A 14,811-nucleotide genomic window follows, 5' to 3' on the forward strand; every position below is an offset into this window, starting at 1 on the left:
CCCCTGAGCACCCCAAATCCCCCCTGGGCACCCCAAATCCCCCCCCGGGACACCTCTGGGCACCCCAAATCCCCTCAAAACCCCCCTGAGCACCCCAATATCCACCTCGGGACACCCCTGGGCACCCCAAATCCCCCCTGGGCACCCCAAATCCCCCCCGGGACTCCCCATAGCACCCCAAATCCCCCCCTGAGCACCCCAAATTCCCCCCTGGGACACCCCTGAGCACCCCAAATCCCCCCTGAACACCCCAATATCCCCTCAAAACCCCTCTGAACACCCCAAATCCCCCCCGGGACACCCCTGAGCACCCCAAATCCCCTCTGAACACCCCAAATCCCCCCTGAACACCCCAATATCCCCTCAAAACCCCTCTGAACACCCCAAATCCCCCCCGGGACACCCCTGGGCACCTCAAATCCCCCCCTGAGCACCCCAAATCCCCCCCTGGGCACCCCAAATCCCCCTCTGAACACCCCAGATCCCCCCCTGAGCACCCCGAATCCCCCCCCGGGTGCCCCCCCCGCAGTGCTGAGCAAGGGCCAGGCGGTGACGAGCCAGTACCGGTTCCTGGCCAAGCGCGGGGGCTTCCTGTGGGCACAGACCCAGGCCACCGTCATGGGCGGGGGTCGCGCCGCCCCCGAGGGCATCGTCTGCCTGCACTTCGTGCTCAGGTGGGCACCGGGGGGCACCGGGGGGGGCACCGGGGGGGGCACCGGGGGGGGCACAGGGGGACATTGGGGGGGTCCCAGGGGGCACTGGGGGGCACGGGGGGCACGGGGAGGGGACATTGGGGGACATCTGGGGGGTCACAGGGGGCGTGGGGGGCACAGAGGGGACATTGGGGGGGCACAGGGGGCACTGGGGGGACATTGAGGGGTCACAGGGGGCGTGGGGGTCACGGGGGGCACGGGGAGGGGACATTGGGGGACATTGAGGGGGTCACAGGGGGCACGGGGGGACATCGAGGGGGTCACAGGGGGCGTGGGGGGCACAGGGGGGACATTGGGGGACATTGGGGGGTCACAGGGGGCACTGGGGGGCACGGGGGGACATTGGGGGGTCACAGGGGGCACTGGGGGGTCGCAGAGGGGATTTTGAGAGGGCATTGGGGGGTCCCAGGGGGCACTGGGGGGCACAGGGGGGACATTGGGGGGTCACAGGGGGCACTGGGGGGCACAGGGGGCACTGGGGGGACATTGGGGGGGTCACAGGGGGCACTGGGGGGCACAGGGGGGACATTGGGGGACACGGGGGGGGTCACAGGGGGCACAGGGAGACATTGGGGGGGCACAGGGGGCACTGGGGGGACATTGAGGGGTCACAGGGGGCGTGGGGGGCACAGGGGGCACGGGGAGGGGACATTGGGGGACATTGAGGGGGTCACAGGGGGCACAGGGGGGACATCGAGGGGGTCACAGGGGGCGTGGGGGGCACAGGGGGGACATTGGGGGACATTGGGGGGTCACAGGGGGCACTGGGGGGCACGGGGGGACATTGGGGGGTCACAGGGGGCACTGGGGGGCACGGGGGGACATTGGGGGGTCACAGGGGGCACTGGGGGGTCGCAGAGGGGATTTTGAGAGGGCATTGGGGGGTCACAGGGGGCACTGGGGGGCACGGGGGGACATTGGGGGGGTCACAGGGGGCACAGGGGGACATTGGGGGGTCACAGGGGGCACTGGGGGGCACAGGGGGCACGGGGAGGGGACATTGGGGGACATTGGGGGGGTCACAGGGGGCACTGGGGGGGTCCCAGAGGGGATTTTGAGGGGACATTGGGGGGTCACAGGGGGCACTGGGGGGCACGGGGGGGACATTGGGGGGGTCCCAGGGGGCACTGGGGGGCACAGGGGACACAGGGAGGGGACATTGGGGGACATTGGGGGGGGTCACAGGGGGGCACAGGGGGACATTGGGCGGGTCACGGGGGGCACGGGGAGGGGACATTGGGGGACATTGAGGGGGTCACAGGGGGCACTGGGGGGTCGCAGAGGGGATTTTGAGAGGGCATTGGGGGGTCACAGGGGGCACTGGGGGGCACGGGGGGACATTGGGGGGGTCACAGGGGGCACTGGGGGGCACGGGGGGCACAGGGAGGGCACATTGGGGGACATTGGGGGGTCCCAGGGGGCACTGGGGGGCACAGGGGGGACATTGGGGGGTCCCAGGGGGCACTGGGGGGCACGGGGGGCACAGGGAGGGGACATTGGGGGACATTGAGGGGGTCCCAGGGGGCACTGGGGGGCACAGGGGGGACATTGGGGGACATTGGGGGGGTCCCAGGGGGCACTGGGGGGGTCCCAGAGGGGATTTTGAGGGGACATTGGGGTGGTCCCAGGGGGCACTGGGGGGCACGGGGGGGACATTGGGGGGTCCCAGGGGGCACTGGGGGGCACAGGGGGGACATTGGGGGGCACAGGGGGGACATTGGGGGGTCCCAGGGGGCACTGGGGGGCACAGGGGGGACATTGGGGGGCACAGGGGGACATTGGGGGGTCACAGGGGGCACAGGGGGGCACGGGGGGGACATTGGGAGACATTGAGGGGGTCACAGGGGGCACAGGGGGGCACAGGGGTGACATCTGGGGGGTCACAGGGGGCACTGGGGGGCACAGGGGGGACATTGGGGGGGTCACAGGGGGCACTGGGGGGCACAGGGGGGACATTGGGGGGGTCACAGGGGGCACTGGGGGGCACGGGGGGACATTGGGGGGGTCACAGGGGGCACTGGGGGGCACAGGGGGGACATTGGGGGGGCACTGGGGGGCACGGGGGGCACGGGGGGCACGGGGAGGGGACATTGGGGGACATTGAGGGGGTCACAGGGGGCACTGGGGGGCACAGGGGGACATTGGGGGCGTCCCAGGGGGCACCGGGGGAGCACAGGGGGACATTGGGGGGGTCACAGGGGGCACTGGGGGGCACGGGGGGCACGGGGAGGGGACATTGGGGGACATTGAGGGGGTCACAGGGGGCGTGGGGGGCACAGAGGGGACATTGGGGGGGTCACAGGGGGCACTGGGGGGCACAGGGGGACATTGGGGGGGTCACAGGGGGCGTGGGGGGCACAGGGGCACGGGGAGGGGATATTGGGGGACATCGAGGGGGTCACAGGGGCGTGGGGGGCACAGGGGGGACATTGGGGGGGTCCCAGGGGGCACTGGGGGGCACAGGGGGGACATTGGGGGGCACGGGGGGGACATTGGGGGGTCCCAGGGGGCACTGGGGGGGTCCCAGAGGGGATTTTGAGGGGACATTGGGGGGGTCCCAGGGGGCACAGGGGGTCACAGGGGGCACTGGGGGGCACAGGGGGGACATTGGGGGGTCCCAGGGGGCACTGGGGGGCACAGGGGGGACATTGGGGGGGCACAGGGGGGACATTGGGGGGTCCCAAGGGGCACTGGGGGGGTCCCAGAGGGGATTTTGAGGGGACATTGAGGGGTCTCAGCAGGGCCTGAGGAGCCGGGGGGGGGGGGGGACCCAGCGCGGGCTGGGGGAGGGGAGAACATTGGGGAGGGGTCGCGGGGAGGGGGAAGGGAATAAACCCCCTCCCCAAAATCCCACCCCACCCCTAAATATCCCCCGTGGGGGGGGAGGGGGCGGTGTTGGGGACCCCCAAAACCCCTTTGGGGGGGGGTGGTCTCGGGCTGACGCCCCCTCCCCAGCCGCGTGGAGCAGCGCGGGCTGGTGCTGTCCCTGGAGCAGACCCAGCGCCGCGATTTGGGGAGGGGGCGTCGCCCCCCGCCCCCCACCCCTTCCAACGCCCCCCCGGACGCCGTGCTCGACCTGAGCCTCGGTGGGCACCAGTGGGGGAACTGGGAGAGACTGGGAGGGACTGGGAGGGACTGGGAGAGACTGGGGGAGGGGGTTTGGGGGTGCTTGGGGGGGATTTTGGGGTCCCATGGGGGGGTCTTGGGGAATTTGGGGATTTTTTTTGGGGGGTCCCACGCGCTCGTCTGCACCAGGGGTGGGGGGGCCTGGGGGTCCCGGAGTGGTTTTGGGGGGTGATTTTGGGGTGATTTTGGGGTTTTTCCGGGGGTCCCGGAGTGGTTTTGGGGTGGTTTTGGGGTTTTTTTTCCTGGTGGTTTTGGGGGCGTTTTTGGGGTGATTTTGGGGGTTTTTTTCCTGGTGGTTTTGGGGGCGTTTTTGGGGTGATTTTGGGGTTTTTCCGGTGGTCCCGGAGTGGTTTGGGGGTGATTTTGGGTTTTTTCCAGTGGTCCTGGAGTGGTTTTGGGGGCGTTTTTGGGGTGATTTTGGGGTTTTTCTCCCGTGGTCCCGGAGTGGTTTTGGGGGCGTTTTTGGGGTGATTTTGGGTTTTTTCTTCCTTGGTCCCAGAGTGGTTTGGGGGCGTTTTTGGGGTGATTTTGGGGTTTTTCCGGTGGTCCTGGAGTGGTTTGGGGGGCGTTTTTGGGGTGATTTTGGGTTTTTTCTTCCTTGGTCCCAGAGTGGTTTTGGGGGCGTTTTTGGGGTGATTTTAGGGTTTTTTTTCCAGTGGTCCCGGATTGGTTTTGGGGGCGTTTTTGGGGTGATTTTGGTTTTTTTTTTTCCTGGTGGTCCCGGAGTGGTTTTCGGGTGATTTTGGGGTTTTTTCCAGTGGTCCCGGATTGGTTTTGGTGGCGCTTTTGGGGCCCTTTTGGGGTGATTTTGGGGTTTTTCTGGGGGTCCTGGAGTGGTTTGGGGGCGTTTTTGGGGTGATTTTGGGGTTTTTCTCCCGTGGTCCCGGAGTGGTTTTGGGGGCGTTTTTGGGGTGATTTTGGGGTTTTTTCTTCCTTGGTCCTGGAGTGGTTTTGGGGGCGTTTTTGGGGTGATTTTGGGTTTTTTCCTGGTGGTCCCGGAGTGGTTTGGGGGCGTTTTTGGGGTGATTTTGGGTTTTTTCCGGTGGTCCTGGAGTGGTTTTGGGGGCGTTTTTGGGGTGATTTTGGGTTTTTTCCGGTGGTCCTGGAGTGGTTTTGGGGGCATTTTTGGGGTGATTTTGGGGTTTTTCTCCCTTGGTCCCGGATTGGTTTTGGGGGCATTTTTGGGGTGATTTTGGGTTTTTTTCCGGTGGTCCTGGAGTGGTTTTGGGGGCGTTTTTGGGGTTTTTCCGGTGGTCCCAGAGTGGTTTTGGGGGCGTTTTTGGGGTGATTTTGGTTTTTTTTCCTGGTGGTCCTGGAGTGGTTTTGGGGTGATTTTGGTTTTTTTTTTTTCCAGTGGTCCTGAAGTGGTTTTGTGGGCGCTTTTGGGGCGCTTTTGGGATGATTTTGGGGTTTTTCTGGGGGTCCTGGAGTGGTTTTGGGGTGATTTTGGGGTTTTTTTTTCCTGGTGGTTCCGGAGTGGTTTTGGGGTGATTTTGGGGTTTTTTCCTGGTGGTCCCAGAGTGGTTTTGGGGGCGTTCTTGGGGTGATTTTGGTTTTTTTCCCAGTGTTCCCGGAGTGGTTTTGGGGGCGTTTTTGGGGTTTTTTTTGTGGTGATTTTGGGATTTTTTCCTGGTGGTCCCAGAGTGGTTTTGGGGGCGTTCTTGGGGTGATTTTGGTTTTTTTCCCAGTGTTCCCGGAGTGGTTTTGGGGGCGTTTTTGGGGTTTTTTTTGTGGTGATTTTGGGATTTTTTCCTGGTGGTCCCAGAGCAGTTTTGGGGTTTTTTTTTCCCAGTGTTCCCGGAGTAGTTTTGGGGGCGTTTTTGGGGGTTTTTTTTGTGGTGATTTTGGGATTTTTTCCTGGTGGTCCCGGAGTGGTTTTGGGGGTGATTTTGGTTTTTTTTTTCCAGTTGTCCCTGAGTAGTTTTGGGGGCGTTTTGGGGGTTTTTTTTTGTGGTGATTTTGGGATCTTTTCCTGGTGGTCCCAGAGCGGTTTTGGGGTGATTTTGTTGTTGTTTTTTTTTTTCCAGTGTTCCCGGAGTGGTTTTGGTGGCGTTTGGGCGTAATTTTGGGGTGATTTTGGGGCTTTTTCCGGGGGTCTCACTCTCTCATCCCCCCCAGGTGTGGGGGTCCCGGGGGTCCTGGCCTTCGTGCGCCCCTCGAATGTCCCCGAGGCCGCTCTGCAGAGGGACCCCCGGCGCTTCTGCTCCCCCGAACTCGTCCGGCTCCTCGCCCCCATCTTCGACCCCCCCCCGGCGCCCCCCCCGCGCCGCCCCCGCAGCCCCTCCCCGGTTAGTGGGGGGGGGGGGGGAGGGTCCTCCCCAAAATTTTGGGGGGTTTTTTGGGGTCTGGGGTTTTTTTTGGGGGGGTTTTGGGGGGGTTCTGGAGGGGTCTTGGAAAGGTTTGTGGGGGTCTTTGGGGTCTGGGGGGGTTTTTGGGGGGGGTTCTGGGGGGGTCTTGGGGGGGTTCTGTGGGGTTTTTGGGGGGTTTTGGGGGGTTCTGGGGGGTCTCTGGTGGGTTTTGGGAGGGTTCTGGGGGGGTCTTGGAAAGGTTTGGGGGGGTCTTTGGGGTCTGAGGGGGTTTTTGGGGGGGTTCTGGGGGGTCTTGGGGGGGTTCTGTGGGGTTTTTGGGGGGTTTTGGGGGGGTTCTGGGGGGTCTCTGGTGGGTTTTGGGGGGGTTCTGGGGGGGTCTTGGAAAGGTTTGGGGGGGTTCTTTGGGGTCTGGGGGGGTTTTTGGGGGGTTCTGGGGGGTCTTGGGGGGGTTCTGTGGGGTTTTTGGGGGGTTTTGGGGGGGTTCTGGGGAGGTCTCTGGTGGGTTTTGGGGGGGTTCTGGGGGGGTCTTGGAAAGGTTTGGGGGGGTTCTTTGGGGTCTGGGGGGGTTTTTGGGAGGGTTCTGGGGGGGTCTTGGAAAGGTTTGGGGGGGTCTTTGGGGTCTGAGGGGGTTTTTGGGGGGGTTCTGGGGGGTCTTGGGGGGGTTCTGTGGGGTTTTTGGGGGGTTTTGGGGGGGTTCTGGGGGGTCTCTGGTGGGTTTTGGGGGGGTTCTGGAGGGGTCTTGGAAAGGTTTGGGGGGGTTCTTTGGGGTCTGGGGGGGTTTTTGGGAGGGTTCTGGGGGGGTCTTGGAAAGGTTTGGGGGGGTCTTTGGGGTCTGGGGGGGTTTTTGGGGGGGGTTCTGGGGGGTCTTGGGGGGGTTCTGGGGGGTTTTTGGGGGGTTTTGGGGGGGTTCTGGGGGGTCTCTGGTGGGTTTTGGGGGGGTTCTGGGGGGGTCTTGGAAAGGTTTGGGGGGGTTCTTTGGGGTCTGGGGGGGTTTTTGGGGGGGTTCTGGGGGGTCTTGGGGGAGTTCTGTGGGGTTTTTGGGGGGTTTTGGGGGGGTTCTGGAGGGGTCTTGGAAAGGTTTGGGGGGGTTTTTGGGGTCTGGGGGGGTTTTTGGGGGGGTTCTGGGGGGTCTTGGGGGGGTTCTGGGGGGTTTTTGGGGGGTTTTGGGGGGATTCTGGGGGGTCTCTGGTGGGTTTTGGGGGGGTTCTGGGGGGGTCTTGGAAAGGTTTGGGGGGTTCTTTGGGGTCTGGGGGGGTTTTTGGGAGGGTTCTGGGGGGGTCTTGGAAAGGTTTGGGGGGGTCTTTGGGGTCTGGGGGGGTTTTTGGGGGGGTTCTGGGGGGTCTTGCGGGGGTTCTGGGGGGTCTGGTGGGGTTCTGGGGGGTTTTGGGGGGGTTTTTGGGGGGGTTCTGGGGGGTTTTTGGGGGGTTCTGGGGGGTCTTGGAAAGGTTTTGGGGTCTGGGGGGTTTTGGGGTTGTTCTGGGTGGTCTTGGGGGGGTTCTGGGGGGGTCTCTGGTGGGTTCTGGAGGGTTTTTGGGGGGGTTCTGGGGGTTTTTTTGGGGGGTTCTGGGGGAGTCTTGGAAAGGTTTGTGGGGGTCTTTGGGGTCTGGGGGGGTTTTGGGGGGTTCTGGGGGGTTTTGGGGGGTTCTGGGGGGGTCTTGGAAAGGTTTGGGGGTTCTTTGGGGTCTGGGGGGGTTCTGGCAGGGTTGGGAGGGGTCTGGGGGTCTTTGGTGTCTGGGGGGTGCTGGTAAAGCTGGGGGGGTCTGGGGGTTTTGGGGGGCTCTGGGGGGTTTTGGGGAGGTTCTAGGGGGGTCTTGGAAAGGTTTGTGGGGGTCTTTGGGGTCTGGGGGTGTTTTTGGGGGGGTTCTGGGGGGTTTTGGGGGGTTCTGGGGGGGTGTTGGAAAGGTTTGGGGGGGTTCTTTGGGGTCTGGGGGTGTTTTTGGGGGGGTTCTGGGGGGTTTTGGGGGGTTCTGGGGGGGTGTTGGAAAGGTTTGTGGGGGTCTTTGGGGTCTGGGGGTGTTTTTGGGGGGGTTCTGGGGGGTTTTGGGGGGTTCTGGGGGGGTGTTGGAAAGGTTTGGGGGTTCTTTGGGGTCTGGGGGGGTTCTGGCAGGGTTGGGAGGGGTCTGGGGGTCTTTGGGGTCTGGGGGGTGCTGGTAAAGCTGGGGGGGGTCTGGGGGTTTTGGGGGGCTCTGGGGGGGGTCGGGGGGTTTTGGGGGGTTCTGGGGGGGCGCTGGGGGTCCATGGCTGTGCCCCCCCAGCCCCCAGAGGACAAACTGGGGGTGCAGGTGCAGAAGATTTTTGGGGGGAGCCGCGGCCCCGGCAGCGCCCTGCAGGTAAGGGGGGGGGTGGGGACCCCCCTGAGACCCCCCCCAAACCCCAGCCCCATAAATGGGACCCCCCCCCCCAAATCCCAGCCCCATAAGTGGGTGCAGACCCCAAATCCCAGCCCCAAAAGTGGGACCCCCCCCCAATTCCCAGCCCCATAAGTGGGTGCAGACCCCAAACCCCAGCCCCATAAATGGGACCCCCCCCCCCAAATCCCAGCCCCATGACTGGGACCCCCCCCCAAACCCCAGCCCCATAAGTGGGTGCAGCCCCCAAACCCCAGCCCCATAAGTGGGTGCAGACCCCAAACCCCAGCCCCATAAATGGGACACCCCCCCCAAATCCCAGCCCCATAAATGGGTGCAGACCCCAAACCCCAGCCCCATAAGTGGGTGCAGACCCCAAATCCCAGCCCCATAAGTGGGATTCCCCCCAAATCCCAGCCCCATAAATGGGACCCTCCCCCAATTCCCAGCCCCATAAATGGGAGGGGCCCCAAATCCCAGCCCCATAAGTGGGATTCCCCCCAAATCCCAGCCCCATAAATGGGACCCCACCCCAAACCACCGCCCCATAAATGGGACGTCCCCCCAAACCCCAGCCCCATAAGTGGGACCCCCCCCAATTCCCAGCCCCATAAGTGGGTGCAGACCCCAAATCCCAGCCCCATAAATGGGACCCCCCACCCCAAATCCCAGCCCCATAAGTGGGTGCAGACCCCAAACCACCGCCCCATAAGTGGGTGCAGACCCCAAACCCCAGCCCCATAAATGGGACCCCCCCCCAAACCCCAGCCCCATAAATGGGATCCCCCCCCAAATCCCAGCCCCATAAGTGGGTGCAGACCCCAAACCCCAGCCCCATAACTGGGACCCCACCACAAACCACCGCCCCATAAGTGGGACCCCCCCCAAACCCCAGCCCCATAAGTGGGTGCAGACCCCAAACCACCGCCCCATAAATGGGACCCTCCCCCAATTCCCAGCCCCATAAATGGGAGGGGCCCCAAATCCCAGCCCCATAAGTGGGATTCCCCCCAATTCCCAGCCCCATAAGTGGGTGCAGCCCCCAATTCCCAGCCCCATAAGTGGGTGCAGCCCCCAAACCGCCCCGAATGCCCGCAGACGTCCCCGCTGGACCTGGCCATGCTGGCCCCCTACATCCCCATGGACGGCGACTTCCAGCTGGGCGGGGCCGAGCCGCACAGGGGGCGTGGCCTGCGCCCCACAGGCCCCGCCCCCAAAGCCGAGGCCACGCCCCCAAGGCCCCGCGCCCGCAGCTTCCCTGGCCGAGGCCCCGCCCCCTCCCGGCCTGGCCACGCCCTCCCGCGCTGGGGCAGTGACCCCGCCCTCGGCCACGCCCCTCGGCCACGCCCCGCTCGGAAGAGGTGGGCGGGGTTGGAGGGATGGGGGGGGTGGGGTGGTGGGCGGGGGTCTGGGAGGGCGTGGTCGGAATGGGGCGTGGCGGGGTGGGTGGGGGTGGTGGGCGTGGCTTGTGGGTGTGGCCCCCAAGGGGGCGTGGTTTGGAGGGAATTGCATTGGGGGCGTGGCCTTTTGGGGGTGGGGGCGTGGCCTGGGGGGTGGGGGCGTGTTGGGGAGTGGGGTGGTGGGCGTGGCTATGGGGTGGTGGGCGTGGCTATTCGGTTTGTGGGCGTGGCCTGGGAGGGTGTGGTCGTGTTGGGGTTGTGGGTGTGGCTATGGGGTTGTGGGCGTGGCCTGGGAGGGTGTGGCTGTGTGGGGTGTGGTCGTGGCTATTTGGTTTGTGGGTGTGGCCTGGGAGGGTGTGGTCGTTTTAGGGTTTGGGTGTGCCCATGGGTTTGTGGGCGTGGCCTGGGAGGGTGTGGCCGTGTTGGGGTTGTGGGTGTGGCTATGGGGTTGTGGGCGTGGCCTGTGAGGGTGTGGCTGTGTGGGGTGGGGTCGTGGCTACTTGTTTTGTGGGCGTGGCCTGGGAGGGTTTGGCCGTGTTGGGGCGTGGCTATGGGGCTGTGGGCGTGGCCTGTGAGGGTGTGGCCTTTGTTGGGGCATGGGCGTGGCCATGGGGTTGTGGGTGTGGCCTGGGAGGGTGCCATCGTGTTAGGATTTGGGTGTGGCCATGGGGTGGTGGGCGTGGCCTGGGAGGGTGTGGTCGTGTTGGGGTTGTGGGTGTGGCTATGGGGTTGTGGGCGTGGCCTGGGAGGGTGTGGCTGTGTGGGGTGTGGTCGTGGCTATTTGGTTTGTGGGCGTGGCCTGGGAGGGTTTGGCCGTGTTGGGGCGTGGCTATGGGGTTGTGGGCGTGGCCTGTGAGGGTGTGGCCTTTGTTGGGGCATGGGCGTGGCCATGGGGTTGTGGGTGTGGCCTGGGAGGGTGCCATCGTGTTAGGATTTGGGTGTGGCCATGGGGTGGTGGGCGTGGCCTGGGAGGGTGTGGCCGTGTTGGGGTTGTGGGTGTGGCTATGGGGCTGTGGGCGTGGCCTGGGAGGGTGTGGCTGGGTGGGGTTGTGGCTATTTGGTTTGTGTGCGTGGCCTGGGAGGGTGTGGTCATGTTGTGGGCGTGGTTATGTGGTTGTGGGCGTGGCCTGGGTGGGTGTGGTCGTGTTGGGGTTGTGGGCGTGGCTAGGGGTTTGGGCGGGGCCTGGGAGGGTGTGGTCATGTTGGGGTGTGGTTGTGGGCGTGGCTATGGGGTTTGGGCGTGGCCTGGGAGGGTGTGGTCATGTTGGGGTGTGGTTGTGGGCGTGGCTATGGGGTTTGGGCGTGGCATGGGAGGGTGTGGCCGTGTTGGGGTTGTGGGTGTGGCTATGGGGCTGTGGGCGTGGCCTGGGAGGGTGTGGCTGGGTGGGGTTGTGGCTATTTGGTTTGTGTGCGTGGCCTGGGAGGGTGTGGTCATGTTGTGGGCGTGGTTATGTGGTTGTGGGCGTGGCATGGGAGGTTGTGGCCGTGTTGGGGTTGTGGGCGTGGCCTGGGAGGGTGTGACCGTGTTTGGGGCATGTTCGTGGGCGTGGCTACGGTTGTGGGCGTGGCCTGGGATGGTGTGATCGTGGCTATGGGGTGGGGGCGTGGCCTGGGAGGGTGTGGTCGTGTTGGGGTTGTGTTTTTGGGTGTGGCTATGGGGTTTGGGTGTGGCCTGGGAGGGTGTGGTCATGGGTGTGGCTATGGGGCTGTGGGCGTGGCCTGGGAGGGTGTGGCTGTGTGGGGTGGGGTTGTGGCTATTTGGTTTGTGGGAGTGGCCTGGAAGGGTGTGGTCATTTTCGGGTTTGGGTGTGGCCATGGGCTTGTGGGCGTGGCCTGTGAGGGTGTGGTCGTGTTGGGTGTGGTTGTGGGCGTGGCTATGGGGTTTAGGCGTGGCCTGGGAGGGTGTGGTCGTGTTGGGGCGTGGTTATGGGGTTGTGGGCATGGCCTGGGTGGGTGTGGTCGTGTTGGGGCATGGGCGTGGCTACGGTTGTGGGCGTGGCCTGTTTGGGCGTGGCCGTGGGCGTGGCCTGACGCGTTCCCCAGGCCGCGGGAGCCGAGCGAGGAGGACCCCGGGGCCCCCCTGAAACGCCCCGAGCTGGACCCCCAATTGCTGCCCCCCCTCGGGCTGGTACGGGGGGGACTGGGGGAGGGGGGAGGGGACATCGGGGGGACATTGGGGGGACATCGGGGGGACATTGGGGGGACATCGGGGGGGACATTGGGGGGACATTGCGGGGGACACTGGGGGACATCGGGGGGACATTGGGGGGGACACTGGGGGACATTGGGGGACATCGAGGGGAAATGGGGGGAGGGGACTTCGGGGGGACATTGGGGGGACATTGGGTGGGACATGGGGGGGACGTGGGGGGGACATAGAGGGGACGGTGGGGGGACATCGAGGGGACACTGGGGGTGACATTGAGGAGGACATTGGGGGGACATCGGGGGGACACAGGGGGGGACATCAGGGGGATACTCGGGCGGACATTGGGGGGACATCGGGGGGACACTGGGGGGACATCGGGGGGATGGGGGAGGGGACGTTGGGGGAACATTGGGGGGACATTGGGGGACATGGGGGGACACTGGGGGGGACATGGGGGGACATCGAGGGGACACTGGGGGTGACATTGAGGAGGACATTGGGGGGACATTGGGGGTACACTGAGGGGACATTGGGGGGACATCGGCGGACTTGGGGGGGACATTGCAGGGACACTGGGGAGGACATTGAGGGGGACATTGGGGGGACATCGGGGGGACGGGGGGAGGGGACATTTGGGGGACATCGAGGGGACATCGGGGGGATACTCGGGCAGACATTGGGGGGACACTGGGGGGACATTGGGGGGATGGGGGAGGGGACATTGGGGGGGACATTGAGGAGGACATTGGGGGGACATTGGGGGACATTGAGGGCATTGGGGGACATTGGGGGGACATTGGGGGACATCGAGGGGACATTGGGGGGACATTGAGGGGACATGGGGGGACACTGGGGGGGACATGGGGGGACATTGGGGGGACATCGGGGGACTTGGTGGGAAGATCGGGGGGACATCGGGGGGAGGGGACATCGGGGGGACATTGAGGGGGACATAGAGGGGATGTTGGGGGGGACATTGGGGGGATACCCAGGGGGATATTGGGGGGGACATTGGGGGGACATCGAGGGGACACTGGGGGTGACATTGAGGAGGACATTGGGGGGACATCGGGGGGACACTGGGAGGACACTGGGGGGACACTGGGAGGGTTTGGGGGGACAGGACGTGAGGTCACGGGGGGGTGGGGGGGACACAGGGGACATCGGGGGGGGCAGGGTGGGGGTGGGCACAGGGATTTGGGGGGAGGGGGTGACACAGGGACACACCCGGGGGTGGGGGGAGGGGGGGCAGCGTGTCCTGTCCCCATTTGTCACCTCCCCCCCCTCTCCCCTCCCCCCCCCCCACGCCGTGTCCCCACCAGGGGCTGCTGCTGAGTGGGGACCCCCCAGGACTGAGCCCCCCCCTGGGGCAGGAGCAGCCCCTCGGTGAGAGGAGGAGGGGGGGGACCCCAAAAATGGGAGGGGGACACCCCAAAAATGGGAGGGGGACACCCCAAAAACGGGGGAGGACACCCCAAAAATGGGAGGGGGACACCCCAAAAACGGGGGAGGACACCCCAAAAATGGGAGAGGGGCACCCCAAAAATGGGAGAGGGGCACCCCAAAAATGGGGGGGACCCCAATAGTGAGAGGGTCCCAAAATCGGGGAGGGGGGGGGGTCCTTGATAAAGGGGGGGGGGGCGTTTTGAGCCAAAAATGGGCGGGGGGGGGAGCTGGGGAGACCCCAAAATTGGGGGGGGGGCAAAAATAGGAAGCACCCAATAACCGGGGGGGGGGGGCCCAAATTTAAGGGGGGGAAATGGAAGGACCCCCCCAAAATGGGTGGTTGTGGGGGGGGGGGACACCCCAATAATTTCTGTGCCCCCCCCCAGCGCTGCTGGCTGATGGTCTGACCCTTCCGGGGGCCCCCCCGCGCCCCCCCCTGAGGGTCCCCCAAAACCTCGAGGAGAGCAACTGAGGGAGGGGGGGGCACGCTGGGAAGGACACCCCCCCCCACCCCCCCCAAAAAAAAAACCAGCAACGACCCCCCCCCCCCCCTCGGATGGGAACCCCAAAATTGGGGGAGGGGGCGACCCCCCCCTCCCCAAATCCACATCTTTGGGGGGGGGGGGGCTGCACCAAAAGCCATGACCTGACCCCCCCCCTCCCCTTTTATTCCCCCCCCCTCCCCCAATTTAGGACACTCCCCTCCCCCCCCCCCCCACTTTTTGGGGATGCCCCCCCCCTCCTCCTACCTCAGCCCATCCCCCCCCTCCCTTTTTTTTGGTGCTTGAGGGGGGGGGGGGTCCCAACTCCCCCCAATTTGGTGCTGGGGACCCCTCCCCCCACTCGGTGCTGGGCTGGAAACGCCCCTGGGGGGGGGGGCTACCAAGCCCCCCCCTCCCCAAATCCGGGACCACCCCTCCCCCAAGAGCCCCCTGAGACCTCCCCCCCCCCAAAAAAAAATTCCCCCCCCCCCCGGAGCCGCTGGGACCCACACGCACACCCCCTCCCCCCTTCCCCTCCCCCACCCCGCTGCTTTGGGGGGGGTCCTGTACGACCCCCCCCCTCCCCCGGCTGTCGCACGCCCCTCCCCCCCCTCCCTCTATCCCCTCCCCCCCCCCCCCGTGCTGTGCCCACCCCCCATAAAATCGCTCAGAAGCCACCGCGGGCTCCGGCTGTGATTGGGGGGGGGACATTGGGGGGACACTGGGGACACCGGGGGGGGATGGGGACAACTGGGGGACACCGGGGGGGGATGGGGACACCGGGGGGACACGAGGGGACACGGGGGGACACGGGGGGACACGAGGGGACATTGGGGAC

The sequence above is a fragment of the Aphelocoma coerulescens genome, unplaced genomic scaffold (assembly GCF_041296385.1).
Source record: "Aphelocoma coerulescens isolate FSJ_1873_10779 unplaced genomic scaffold, UR_Acoe_1.0 HiC_scaffold_298, whole genome shotgun sequence".
Lineage (NCBI taxonomy): Eukaryota > Metazoa > Chordata > Aves > Passeriformes > Corvidae > Aphelocoma > Aphelocoma coerulescens.